Below are 15,000 nucleotides of genomic sequence, written 5' to 3'. Positions count from 1 at the left end.
CTCCTTCCCCTCCTCCTCCTCCCCTTCCCCCTTCCCCCTCCTCCTTTGCCTCCTCTTCTTTCTCCTCCTCCACCTCTTCCTCCTTCACCTCCTCTTCCTTCTCTTCCTTTTACACCTCCTCTTCCTCCCCCTCCTCCTCTTCCTCCTCCTCCTCCACATCTTCCAGCTTCACCTCCACCTTTTCCTTCTTCTCCCTCTACTTCTCCTCTAACTCTTCCTCCTTCACCTCCTCCTCTTCTTTCTATTCCTCCTTCTCCACCTCCTCTTCCACCTCCTTCACCTCCGCCTCCTCCACCTTCTCACCTTTTCTTCCTTCTCCACCGCTTCCCCCTCCTCCTTCTCTTCCTTCTCTTACTTCTCTTACTTCTCTTCCTTCACCTTTTCCTCCTCTATTTCCTCCTCCTCTCTACCCTTCCTCCTCCTCCCAACCTCCCCTCCTCCTCTAATTCTTCCTACCTCGTCCTTCTCCTCGTTCTTCTCCTTGCCCTCCTCTTCATTATTCTCATCCCTCTTCCGCCTCCTCCTTCTCCTCCTCCTCCTCCTCCTCTACCCCTCCCCTGCCTCCTCTTTCCCTACCTCTCCTTCTCCCGATATGTCTCCTTTCCTCCCTCACTTCTCCTCGTCCTTCTCTTCCCTCCTCCTCCCCCATTCACTTCCACCTCCCCCACCTCCTCCTCCTCCTCTACCTCCACCTTCTCCTCCTCCTCCTCTTCCCCCTCCCCCTCCCCGTTCCTCCTCCTCCTTCTCCCCTCTTCCTCCTCCTCCTCTTCCTCCTCCTCCTCTTCCTCCTCCTCCTCTTCCTCCTCCTCCTCTTCCTCCTCCTCTTCCTCTTCCTCTTCCTCCTCCTCCTCCTCCTCCGTCTCCCCTCGATATTTTTCTTCACCACTTTATATTATGTATGATGCCAAGACTTCCAATAAACTGTGTTTGCCTCTCAAGTTATTTTCTTCCAATATTCACCAATTGATTCCCTGGTTTCATTATAACTTATTAATAATTATACATTTTCCTTCTGTCTGTCTGTCTGTGTATCCTTTTATCTCTTTGTCTATCTGTCTCCGTTGCTATGTGCGTGTATGTATGTATGTATGTGTGCATGTATGTATATATGTATGTATTTATTCATACGTACGTATGGATATATCCATGTGTATATGTACTAATATATATATATTATATATATATATATATATTATATATATATATGTCTGTATACATGTATATATGTATGTATACATGTTTGTGTGTATGTGTACATGTATGTATCGATATATGTGTTTAGTTGTTCTTACGTATTTATGAATGCATCCATGTATATATCTATGAATGTATGTATCTATACATTCATGTATGTATATGTTCGTAGGTACATATGTACGTATGAATTCGTGTATGTATGTATGTACATATGTATTTATATATGTATGCATGCATACAAGTATGTATACGTTCGTAAGTACGAACGTATGCATACATGTATGTACTCCTGTATTTCTATATACTCGTGTGTATGTATGCTCGTATTTCTTATTTGAAAGCGTTCTGGTCTCGCATTTACTTAGTTATGGGTTCGAATCCCGCCCAAAGTGCGTAATAGGGCAAAGGTGACGGCTTCGGCCGCAGGTAATCAGCGTCTCCTGGTGTAGACTTCTTCACCTTTTTTTTTTCTCTTTTTTCTATTTGTCATTATCATGTTTTTTCTTTTCTCCTTTTGTTTCTCGTTCACCTCTTATTCTGCCCTTCTCTATGTACTTTTCTTTAGATATTTTCTTTATGTGTGTTCTAATTTCTAGGCCGCTGTTCTTTATTTTTCCGGATCCTTTTGTATCTTATTCGTAATCCTCAACAAACTTTATCCTCCTCTTCCTTTTTTTTTTTTTTTTTTGTCCGTTCTCTCTTTACCCTTTCTCTCTGCCTCTCTTCTCTCTCTTCTCTCTCTTCTCTCTCTTCTCTCTCTTCTTTCTCTATCTCTCTCTCTTTCTTTTTCTCTCTCCTCTCCTCTCCCTCTCTGTCTCCTCTCTCCCCCCTCTCTCTCTCTCTCTCTCTCTCTTTCCTCCCCCCTCTCTTTCTCCCTCTCCCTCTCTCTCTCTCTCTCTCTCTCTCTCTCTCTCTCTCTCTCTCTCTCTCTCTCTCTCTCTCTCTCTCTCTCTCTCTCTCTCTCTCTCTCTCTCTCCCCTCTCTCTCTCTCAACTTCTCACTCTCTCTATATTTATCTATATCATTATCTTAACATTTTATTGGTCTTATTACCGTAACAAAACACTTCACCATCACCGCTTTGAACTTTGTTCCTTCATCACATATTATTTAGCTCCTTTTTTTTCTTCTTCTTCGAAGGAAATTTTCTTTACCTTTTCGTCCTTGGTTATTTCTATTTTCCTGTTTCTTCCTTCTCCTTTCTCTTTTTTCTCTTTCTCTCTTTTTCTTTCTCCTGTTCCACTTTTTCAAACAAGATGATCTGTCAGGCTGTGTTCTTTGTCTTTCATATTTTTTTCTTTCTTTCATCGACGTTTTAATGTTTTTTTCCTTCTTCTCTTCCTTCGTCTCCTCTTCCTCAGTCTTCTCGTTTTTTTTCTTAGTTCTTCTTCTTCTTCTTCCTTTTCTTCTTCCTTTTCTTCTTCTTCTTCTTCTTCTTCTTCTTCTTCTTCTTCTTCTTCTTCTTCTAATGGGTATTGTATCCTTCGCCTTTATCTTGATTTTCTCCTCTTCTTCCTCCTCTTCTTCCTTTTCTTCCTCTTCTTCATTTTCTTCCTCCTCTACCTCTTCTCCCATTCATCGTCTTTGATTCCGGCATCTCTGATTTCTTTTTAACTTTCATCGTGTTTTTCTATTTTAAAGTTTCCTGATTACTTTTTCATTATTTTCTACGTTTTCTTGATTTTCTTTGTTTTCATCACTTTATTGCTTTCGGCCGATGACGTCAATTCTGACGTAATTGTATCTGTGTCTGTCAGAATGCGCCGCAATCGACGGCAGTGAGCCACGCACCAACATATTTATCTCCTCCTCCTCCACCTCCTCCTCTTCTTCCTCCTACTCCTCCTCCTCCTCCACCATCTCCTCCACATCCTCCTCCACCTCCCTCTTCTCTTCCTCTTTCTCCTCTCCCTCCTCTTTCTCCTCTTCCTCCTCTCCCTCCTCCTCCTCTTTCTCCTCTCCCTCCTCTTTCTCCTCTTCCTCCTCTCCCTCGTCTCCCTCCTCCTCCTCCTTCACTTTATTCTCTTCCTCCTCTTTCTCCTCTTCCTCCTCTTTCTCATCCTCGTCCTCTTCCTCCCTTCCTCCTCCCCCTCTCCTCTTTCTCTTCTTCTCCCCTCCTACTCCCCCTCTCCTCTTTTCCTTCTCGTCCTCCCCTCTTCCTCCCCTCCACTTCCTCCCCTCCTCCTCACCTCCTCCTCCTCTTTCTTCTCGTCTTTCTCTTTTTTCTTTTCAGATATTTATTCCTAATTCCTTCTTACCTTTCAATTAATTCTTTATTTTTCTTTGGCCCATTTTTTTTCTTCTTCTTTTTTCCTCTTCTCATTATTCATTTTCTGTTCATTTCCATCCCCTACGTTCCATTCTATCATTTCTCCATTTATCATATTCTTCCTCGTTTCTCCTCTTTTTCACTCAAAGATTTTTTTTTTTTATATGTATTGGTTTTCTTTCTTGTCATCTCCTTTTGCTTCTGAACTCAGTCTAGCAAAGTCCTTTTCGCGTCTTCTCCTTTTCGCGTCTTCTCCTTTTCGCGTCTTCTCCTTTTCGCGTCTTCTCCTTTTCGCGTCTTCTCCTTTTCGCGTCTTCTCCTTTTCGCGTCTTCTCCTTTTCGCGTCTTCTCCTTTTCGCGTCTTCTCCTTTTCGCGTCTTCTCCTTTTCGCGTCCTCTCCTTTTCGCGTCTTCTCCTTTTCGCGTCTTCTCCTTTTCGCGTCTTCTCCTTTTCGCGTCCTCTCCATTTCGCGTCTCCTCCTTTACGCGTCTTCTTTCCAACAATTTTTTTCTCCACTTTTTCCCTCGTTTGTTCTCCTGTTTATTCTTCTTACACACGTTTCTAGTTTTATTTCTCGATCAAATTCCTTTCCTTTTCGTCTTCTGTGAATGATTCCCGATTGGGAGGTTTTCAAGCTTCGCCGGTATAGAATTTGATTCATTCTTGCCGTTTTATTTGAGCTTTTGTAACTTAGTTATTTTATTATTATTATTATTATTATTATTATTATTATTATTATTATTATTATTATTATTATTATTATTATTATTATTATTATTATTATTATTATTATTATTATTATTATTATTATTATCACTATTATCATTATTATTATTATTACTTCACAAATATTCTAGTCATTCCTTTTTTATTCATAGATGTAGGATTTCTTTTTCTTCCCTCTTCCTTCCTCCTTTTCTTCATCTTCCTTGTCTTCTTTCTTTTGTTCTTCCTTTTCATTTTCTTTTCTTCATTTTCTTCTACTTTTTCTTTTTAATTTTCTTCCTTTTGTTCTTCCTCTCTTTTTTCACGGATTATTCTTATATTATTTCTATTTTATTTTTCTAGCCACAAACGAGAATAAAATCACACAACGACAGGTGAGATAAGCAGAAACAGTACTACCTGATACGGAAGGGGATTGAAGATCTTAGGTTCGGATGTTTGTTGTGGGTTATTTGTTTTTCACATCTCTGTGGATGTGATTTGGCCCATTGCTTGTTTATGGCTACGCTTTGCCTGTAATTGGTCGTTAGGCCTCCCGTCGTTCCTCTTAATGTATCCCATTTTCTATACCTTCGCTTCCTGTTTTCTTTATCACCTTTCCGTTTTCTTTACAGATACCTCATTTCCTGTCTGTTTTTGTTTTTCATTTTAATTTATTTCGTTTAAATTTGCGTTTTCTTTTTCTGTGTTCATTCGGTCATGTCACTTAACATTTATTGTACTTTTTATACATTTTATATATATTTTTGTATATTTAGTTTTATATATATATATATATGATATATATATATACATATATATATATAATATATATTTATATATATATATATATATACATATATATATATATGCAAAGTAGACCACTTGGAAAAAGAAACTAACGAAGCAGAGCGCTTTCGTATATTACATCTTCAGTGTTTCGTTAGTTTCTTTTTCCAAGTGGTCTACTTTGCATAAGTGAACACACGTACCCGTGTTCTTATTAGCATATATATATATATGTATATATATATATATATATATATATATATATACATATATATAGATAGATAGATAGATATATATATATATATGTATGTATTTACTAATCTTCCTATTCTGTTACATATCATCCTATTATCTTTCCGTTCCTCCTGCTCACCTTCTTCCTGCTACTAATACTCTTCCTCCTCATATTCTTCTTCCTCCTATTCTTCCTCCTCTTCCTCCTACCCATCCTCCTCCTACTCTATCTTTTCCTTGCCTCTACTCCTATTCTTCTTCCTCCTCCTACTTGTCCCCCTCCTCCTCCTACTTGTCCCCTCTTTATCCTCCTACTCCTCTTCTTCATCCTTCCCCTCTTCCTCACACTCCTCTTCCTTCTCCTCCTCCTCCTCCTCCTACTCCATCTTGTCCCTGCTCCTACTTGTCCTCCACTCACCCTCTCCACACTTCCCTGCCTCTTATTCCTCCTTCTCCTCCTCCACTTCCTCCACTTTTCCACCTCCTCCACCTCCTCACCCTCCAAATCGGATGTTTCTCCAGCTCGTTCTCTTCCTTCTTTGCAGAATCTCAAAATTTCTTCTTCACGAAATTTTGACCTGTTGGTCTTTCTTCGGGTCGTCCTTCACGCCCAAGGGCTTCCCAATTTCCTCCCAACTCCACCTCCATATTTGCCCTCCACTTTGTGAAAACTTATTTACATTAAATTCCCATGATTCATCGTACTCCTCCTACTCCTCTTCATCCCAAGCTCCTCCTCCACCTCCCAAGCTCCTCCTTCCCCTCCCCTCCTCCTCCCCCTTCCCTCTTTCTCCCCTTCCCTCCTCCTTCACCTTCCCTCCTCCTTCCCCTCTCCTCCTCCTTCCCCTTCCCTCCTCCTTCCCCTCCCCTCCTCCTTCCCCTCCCCTCCTCCTTCCCCTCCCCTCCTTCTCCTCCCCTCCTCCTTACCCTCCCCTCCTCCTCCTCCCCTCCTCTTCTTCCCCCTTCTCCTTCCCCTTCTCCTGTCCACCTTCTCTTCCTCCTCCGCCTCCTCCTCTCCACCTTCTCTTCCTCCTCCGCCTCCTCCTCCTCTTCCCCTACTCCTCCCCTTCCCACTCCTTTTCCCCTTCCTCCTCCGTCTCACTCGTCCACCACATCCTCCTCTTCCACCTCCTGATTCCTCCTCATGTTCTTGCTTCCCTCTATCCTCCATCCATTTTCCTCCTCCTCCTCCTCTTCCTCCTCCTCCTCCTCCTCCTCCTCCTCTTCCTTATTCATTTATCTCTTCCTCAACACTCCCTCTACCACTCCTTCCTCACCTTCTCTCCTTTCTCCTCATCTTTTCTCTTTCTCCTCCTCCAACATCCCTCTCTGTTCCTCCACTTGTTTCTTCTCGTCCTCCACCTCTCCCTAATCTCCCCCTCACCCTCCTCTTCGACCCCTTCTCTTCCTCCTCGCCTTCTCCTCCTCGTCCCCAACTCCTCCTCTTCCCCCTCCTTCATTCTCCTCCTCTTCCTCGCCCCCTCCTCCTCTTCCCCCTCCTTCATTCTCCTCCTCCTCCTCGCCCCCTCCTCCTCCTCCTCCTCCTCCTCGCCCCCTCCTCCTCCTGCTGTTCCTTTTTCTCCACCTACCTCCTTCGTCATCTACCTCCATTTCTCTCTTTCCTCTCTTCCCACACCACCTTAGTATTTTAATTGGTTCTTTTAACTTCCACCATCTTCTCTTTTTTGGCTTCTTTCTTACTCTTTCTTTTCATTTTATAACAATTTTGCTTCTTTCACTCACATTTTATTTCCTTCTTCTCTCCTATCGCATCTGTGTTTCCTTTGCATTTCGTTTAATTCCTCTGTCTCTTTCTCTCTTTCTCTTTCTGTCTCTCTCTATCTATCTGTCTCTGTCTGTCTGCCTGCCTCTCTCCCCTCTCTCTCTCTCTCTCTCTCTCTCTCTCTCTCTCTCTCTCTCTCTCTCTCTCTCTCTCTCTCTCTCTCTCTCTCTCTCTCTCTCTCTCTCTCTCCGCCCTCTCTCTCTCTCTCTCTCTCTCTCTCTCTCTCTCTCTCTCTCTCTCTCTCTCTCTCTCTCTCTCTCTCTCTCTCTCTCTCTCTCTCTCTCTCTCTCTCTCTCTCTCTCTCTCTCTCTCTCTCTCTCTCTCTCTCTCTCTCTCTCTCTCTCTCTCTCTCTAACGACGTGTTCAACATAAAGCAAACAAGTCTTAGGCGGAAGAAAATTATATTTCTCTGATCAATAAATTCATCGAATTTTGAGGTTCTAGATTTTCTTCTTAATTAATGCTGACCTTAATGTGGTCTAGAATGAACTAGACGTCTTTCTAGTTTGGTGTTAACATCCTCAGCTGAATAAGTTGCCTTTTCTAGACCAGAATTAAGAGTTTCAAGTCAGTCACAGATGTAAAGAAGTAAATAATGCAAAATATCATTCATATATTTATTCATTGATTAATTTATTTACTAATTTATATAATTTTTACTTATGTATTCATTATTATTTTTTGATTCTTTATTTTTTATCAAAGTTATTTATTTTCGTTTATTAGTTTTTTCATTTCTATTTGCGTGTATTTATTTGTTTAATGTTATTTTTATTTTATTCTAATTTGATTTTCAATTTAATCTGTAATAGTCATTTATATTTATATTTGTTATTCTATTAATTTATTTGTTATTATTTTTATATTTATTTATTATATATATATATATATTTTTTTTTGTGGGGGGGGGGGTACACCTAGGATATCATGTCCTCATTCTAAAACATTTAGTTCATGAAATGCAGAAATACCTGTTCTCAAGCGAACCTTTTTGAAAAAAGTGAAAGCATAATAACAGCTCTACTGCACTTTGTGTACATGTATGTAGTACACGGAATGCTGTGCAGGGGGCAGCTCAGGAATATTTGAGTTTAACTTTGTACAAAACAATTCCACAACAACAGCCCATTTTTTACTGGGTTAGGACAAGTTGTGCTTTGAATTGGCCAAAGTCCACGAGTTGGAAGTATATATATATATACATATTCTTTTATTTTATTATATTTTGTTTTTGTTTTGTATTGTTTTCGTTTTGCTTTTGTTTTATTCTATTCTATTTTATTCTTTATTTGATTTATTTGTTTTATTTTATTTACTTATTTCATATTATTCATTTATTTTATTTTATTTTATTATTATCTTTTTTTATCTTATTTTTGTTTTATTTTCATTTTGTTTTATTTTATTTTCACTTCGTTTATTTTTCATTTATTTGTTTATTTTTTGCTATTATACAAATGTTTCGTCTATACAAAGTACTCGCACACACCCACATAAGAATATATGAGACTGTTCGAGACCATAAGGCCTACACCAGGCAGTTCCATGTCCATTACCACCTGTCATCCCCATCCATAAAGGTATCTGATCTTCACATCCACACATACACACACACACACACACACACACACACACACACACACACACACACACACACACACACACACACACACACACACACACACACACACACACACACACACAGACACACACACACACACACACACACACACACACACACACACACACACACACACACACACACACACACACAGACACACACACACACACACACAGACACACACACACACACACACACACACACACACACACACACACACACACACACACACACACACACACGATTTATAACCAAAGCCTCAACTACTTGCATCCCCTTAGATTTCGAAAAATAAATAAATACAAAAAATAACGCTTTGTCAACGTTTGCTATTAACCAAAATATATTTAATTTTTTCATCATATAAATAAGTCAGAAATGTTTCATTTGCAATAGGTATTGTGCATATATGGAAAATGGGACATTTTATTTGTAGGTCAGCTAACAGATGGCGTTGATTGCGCCGGCATATAGTTTATCCTTCCTGTCTTTCCCCAATTCTTTATCTAGAAATTTTCATTAGTTCTTAATAAACCTACGAGTAATATAAACGAAAGAATATATGATGAAAATGAATTGTTTTGATTATGTTAATTTTATATAACACGATGAAATATTTCATGTGTGTGAATGTGTTTATGTGAACAGGCCTTGCTGTGGATGTACTGTGTCTTCCTGCATTGCTTCTGACCCAGGGTAGTGGGCGGGGTACAGGGATGACCCGTCATTCACGAGGAGCTAAGATGAGATGGGGGGGGGGAGTGTGGTGGATGGAAATGGAATAGGTGGAAGTGGATGCGTGCCTTTGATTTGGCTACCTTCCATTTACTATGGATATATAGATGAGATATTGCAGAATTGTTGTGAATGGAAATTTGATCTGTCAATTAAAAGGGAATAAATTGATGTGCCACATTTTATTTTATTTATTTATTATTTTTATCTTGTTTTATTTTTATTTTTATTCTTATTTTATCTATTTTATTTTAATCTATTTTTATTTTTATTTTTTCAATTTTATTTATCTATTTTTTTTTCTTTTCTTTTTTTCTATTTCATTTATTATTATTTTTTTTTTTTATAACAAATTGCATAGGGGCATAGATGTAAAACTTCTCGTATACTTGGCAGCCAAACCCGGGCAATGTAAGTACGGGCGAAATAGCCCATGGTATGTATGCAAATGAAGGCTTTAGGGTAATATTTAACAATATTAAGTGAAACTGAAAAGGTAAATTTGCATTTTAACATCGCTGGATGCTTTGGTCATTGAAATGAGGTGAAATAACGAAACAAAATATTTTTATTTTATTTTATGGTAGTTGGTTATAATTTGACTTTTACCCCCCTTCCCCTACCCCCTCCCCCCACCCCCCTTCCCCTCTCAAAAATGGGGTATTTTGTATTTTATGTCTGTACGTAACATTAATGGGTGGGTGGGTTTATGGGTGATGGGAATATGAGATATAGCATAACAATGAATACATATATATATATATATATATATATATATGTATATATATATATGTATATCTATATATATATATATATATATATATAGATATATATGTATATATGTATATATATGTATATGTATATATATATGTATATAAGTATATAGATTATATATATATATAATATATATATATATATATATATATATATATATATATATATACTGTATATATGCTATATATTCTATTATTTTTTTTTTTTTTTTTTTTTTTTTTTTTTTTTTTTACATCAGATAAATCATTTCACACCGGACATGGGGTTTCTATCCCATTCTCCGCTTTTTTCGTTTATTCATTTATTTTCAATTTTGTTTTCTCTTTGTGTTCTTAATCATCTCTGCCCTTCCCTCCTTCATTCCATTCACAAAATGATAATCTTTATATAAGTTTGTTTTAGCAGGGGGGTCTATCAGCCTAGAACCCCCTCCCCCTCAATTGCAAAATAATAGTAATAATGATAATAATAGTAATAATGGTAATAATAATAATAATAATAATAATAATAATAATAACAATAATAATAATAATGATAATAATAAATAAAAATCACCTGATCTTAGCACAAAAAAATAAGTTTCCTCCTTTTCTTCCTCCTCCTCCTCTTCCTCCTCATTTTCCTCTTCATTTACCTTCTTATTTTCCTCCACTTTTTCCTCCGCATTTTCCTTCTTATTTTCCTCCTCCTTCTCCTCCTCCTTTTCCTCCTCCCTTTTCTCCTCCCTTTCCTCCTACAACTCCTTTTCCTCCTCCTCAACCTCATCTTACTCCAACTCCACCACCTCTTCCTCCACCACCTCTTCCTCCACCACCTCTTCCTCCACCACCTCTTCCTCCACCACCTCTTCCTCCACCACCTCTTCCTCCACCACCTCTTCCTCCTCCTCCTCCTCATTCCTTCCCTCCCTCTCCGTCTCTGATCTCCTCACTTATCCTATATACTCGTCGTATTTCCAGATATCCTTCATCCTTGGCCTTGGTCGGCTAAGGCGTCTCCGTCTGTAGCCTTTGAGTGCACTTGTCCTTGTTTGCATTTAATCAAGGCTTCCCAGGCATCCGTCAGGTCTCTCCCCTCTTCCCCCCTCCCCCCTCCCCCTTTCCCTTTTCTTCCCCCACTCCCCCCCCCGTCGCGTCTCCCCCCCCAACACTCACTGCACTTCCTTGACCTCTCTGCCCTTCCTTCCCCTCAGCCTCCCCCTCCCCCCTAGCACCCTCTGCTCTCCCCTCCCCCCCTTGCACCTTCCGCGCTCTCCCTTGCCCCCCGCTCCTCTCCCCTGCCCCCCGCTCCTCTCCCCTGCCCCCCGCTCCTCCCCCCTCCTCTCTCATCCCTGCCCCTTCTCCCCACCCGCCCCTTCTCCCCACCTGCCCCCTCTTCCCCCTCCTGCCCCCTCTTCTCCTTCCTATCTGCACACTCTGCCGTTTATTCCTCCCCTGCCCCCCTCCGCTCTTCCCCCCTGCACCCTCAGTCCCCCCCTGCATCCTCTACTCCCCCACTCCCCCCCTTGCACCATCCCATAGCCCTCCTTCCTGTCTCTCCTCTCTGACCCCTTCTTCGTCTCCTCCATGATCCTTCCTTCCCCCTCCTCCTCCTTCTTCCTCTTCCTTCTCCTCCTCCTCCTCCCGTCCTCCCCCTCCTCTCCTCCTCTCCTCCTCCTCCCCCTCCTCCCCTCCCCCTCCTCCCCTCTTCCTCCTCCTCCCCTCCTCCTCCTCTCCTCCCCTCCTCCTCCTCCCCTCCTCCTCCTCCCCTCCTCCTCCTCCCCTCCTCCCCTCCTCCTCCCCTCCTCCTCCCCTCCTCCTCCCCTCCTCCTCCCCTCCTCCTCCCCTCCTCCTCCTCCTCCTCTTCTCCTCCTCCGTTCTTCTCCTCATTCATTCCACTTTTCCCCCTCTATATCTTTCTACTTTCCTCGATCCAGTCGTCCACATGCTCCTTCCTCTCCTCGATCCTTCTTCATCCCTCCCCCTCTTCTTCCTCCTCCCCTTCTCACCCTTCCCCTCCCCTCCTCCCCCCTCCCCTCCTTCCTTAGCTCTTCACCTTCCTACCCTCCACCATCCTACACCCCCTTCTCCTTACTATTCACCCTAACCTCTCACCTCTTCCTATCCTCCCCCAGTCCTTTATACCCCCCGCTCCTTCCCACATCTCCCCCCTCCCTTTCCATACCCCCTCCCACCCCCTTGCCCCCATCCCTTCCCTCCACTCCTTCCCCCTCCTTCCTCTTACCCCCTCCTACCTCTCACCCCCCTTCCCCCTTCCACCCCTTTTCCCCTCCCACCCCTTTCCCCCTCCCACCCCTTTCCCACTCCCACCCCTTTCCCACTCCCACCTCTTTTTCCCTCCCATCCCTTCCCCCCTCCCATCCCTTTCCTGCTCCCACCTATTCCCCCCTCCAACACCTCAGCCCCCCCCCCCCCAATTACTCCTCTTGTTCTCCTTCGGTAGAGAATCCCTCCAGATTGTCTGGCTGCTTCGACCCGGCCACCTTATGCCCTTTTCGTCCTGACCGCCTCCGGGCGATTTTATTCATCTGAGGGTGCGGGCGTCAGTCAGAACGTGCCGTGGATCGATCGAGACCCCAGTGGTGCCTCTGGTCCTACTCCACAACTAAATAGAATCGTCCCTCTCGATGAAAATGTCAAAGCTGATAATGATGTTGTAGTGTAGATCTTAGCCTTTAGGTGTCATTCGAAATATGGTCCCGTCCTCCGTTTACTTCCATTTCCTCCTCTTTCCCTTTTCCTCCTCTTCCTCCTCCCCTCCTCCTCTTCCTCCTCCCCTCCTCCTCTTCCTCCTCCACCCCTCCTCCTCCCCCTCCTCCCCCCTCCTCCCCCTCCTCCCTTTTCCTCTTCCTCCCCTCCTCCTCCTCCCCCTTTTCCTCCTCCCCTCCTCTCCTCCTCCTTCCCCCTTTTCCCTCTCTTCCTCCTCCTCCAATATTTTGTGTGTGTTTATGTGTATGTATGTGTTCACTATGGTCTTTGGATCACGTGTTGGACTCGTGATCGACAGCTATTTCCCTCCCGAAAGAGAACTCAGAGCTCATATATGACCGATCTATGGGTAATGCTGTGACCTTACACGCACACACACACCCAACTCCCTGCCCACGAGTTGGAGTAACAACCCGCAGCGCAGCAATATTGAAATTACTTCAGCTTGGGAGGGATTCGAACCCGGACAACCGTAGTGGCAGCCGGAAATTCTACCAACTGCACCACGAGTTGTTGTGTGTGTGTGTGTGTGTGTGTGTGTGTGTGTGTGTGTGTGTGTGTGTGTGTGTGTGTGTGTGTGTGTGTGTGTGTGTGTGTGTGTGTGTGTGTGTGTGTGTGTGCGTGCGTGTGCACGCGCGTGCGCTTTACCCTTTTCCCAATATAGTCACCTTAGGAGATCGTCAACCGGCGGCAGCCACAGCAGTGATACAGTGCGCCACGTTACGAGGTCACTAATGAGTCTGCAAAGGCCTTAATGGTTCAATCAGATACAGTAATGAGCTTTGGGGGGAGGTGGGGTAGCGCTTCTCCCTTATCCTCCCCTCCCCATGCCTCCCCCTCTATCCCCCCCTACCCTCCCCACCGGTAGTTGTGGTCGGTACTAGGAAAAGAAGCCTCAGAATTTTTTTTTTTTTTTTTTTTTTGGGGGGGATGCATGTTTCCTGTTTATTACCATACCTCCCTTCCCCGAATTTATTTTAATTATTATACGTTTATTTATCTATTTATTTATTTGTTTAGTTTATTTCGTTTTCTGTTCTGGTTGAATTATTTATTTCTATGTTTTTTTTTTATTCTCTATAGTTTCTTCATTTGACCTTGGGTTCTCCTTTGTTTTTATTTATTTATTCATTTATTTATTTATCTATTTATTTATTTATTTATTTATTTCTATTACGGAAGCTCGCTGGCCTAGCGAGTTAAGACGTCGTTATTTGTGGGGAAGTTCGAGGGGATGGTGGTTCGAACCCTGGCACCGGCGAAGTTAAACTATGGTCAAGGTTAATAAAATTCCACGCTATAGAGTCCTCTGCAAGAGGCACCGTCCTAGCCTCCCGACAGGGGGGAGTTTGTGACGCTAAGCTATATCGTCATCGAACGCTGCATACGATTACGTCATAAATGTACGTAATCATATGCAGTGTTTCCGACTCTGTGGTCATTTATTTATTCTATTTATCTATTTATTATTATTATTATTATCATTATCATTATTTTATTTTATTTATTTATTTATTTTTTTATTTTATTTATTTTTTTATTTTTTTGTGACAAGCGAAGTTCGGTTAGGTGAGAGGACTTACCAGCCATTGACTTTGCATTTGTGTAGGCATATCGTAAGATACGATCATCGTGATATACGATCATCGTAAGATGCGGTCATCGTGAGATGTGGTCGTCGTAAGATGCACTAGTCGTAAGATAAGATCATTGTGAGATACGGTCATAGTGAGATACGATCACCGTAAAATGCGCTCATCATAAGATACGATCATCATAATATACGATCATCGTAAGATACGATCATCGTAATATACGATTATCGTAAGATACGATCATCGTAAGATATGATCATCGTAGGATATGATCATCATAAGATACGATCATCGTAAAATACGATCATCGTAAAATACTATCACTGTAAGATACGATCACCGTAATTTATGCAAATGTAATCACCAATGTAATACCAATCACCAAAAAATATATATATATATATATATATATATATATATATATGTGTGTGTATATATATATATATGAGTGTATGCGTGTGTATGTATATATAATTTATATATATATATATATGTATATATATATATATATATATATATATATATATATATATATGAAATGCATCACGACTGATGGTTACCATGACAACATCGGCCTGACTGTGTGACGT

Source organism: Oratosquilla oratoria, chromosome 16, assembly GCF_046742065.1.
Source record: "Oratosquilla oratoria isolate Oo_2021 chromosome 16, ASM4674206v1, whole genome shotgun sequence".
In the NCBI taxonomy this organism is placed as follows: domain Eukaryota; kingdom Metazoa; phylum Arthropoda; class Malacostraca; order Stomatopoda; family Squillidae; genus Oratosquilla; species Oratosquilla oratoria.
The sequence above is the reverse complement of the archived record's forward strand: the minus strand, read 5'-3'. Positions refer to the sequence as shown.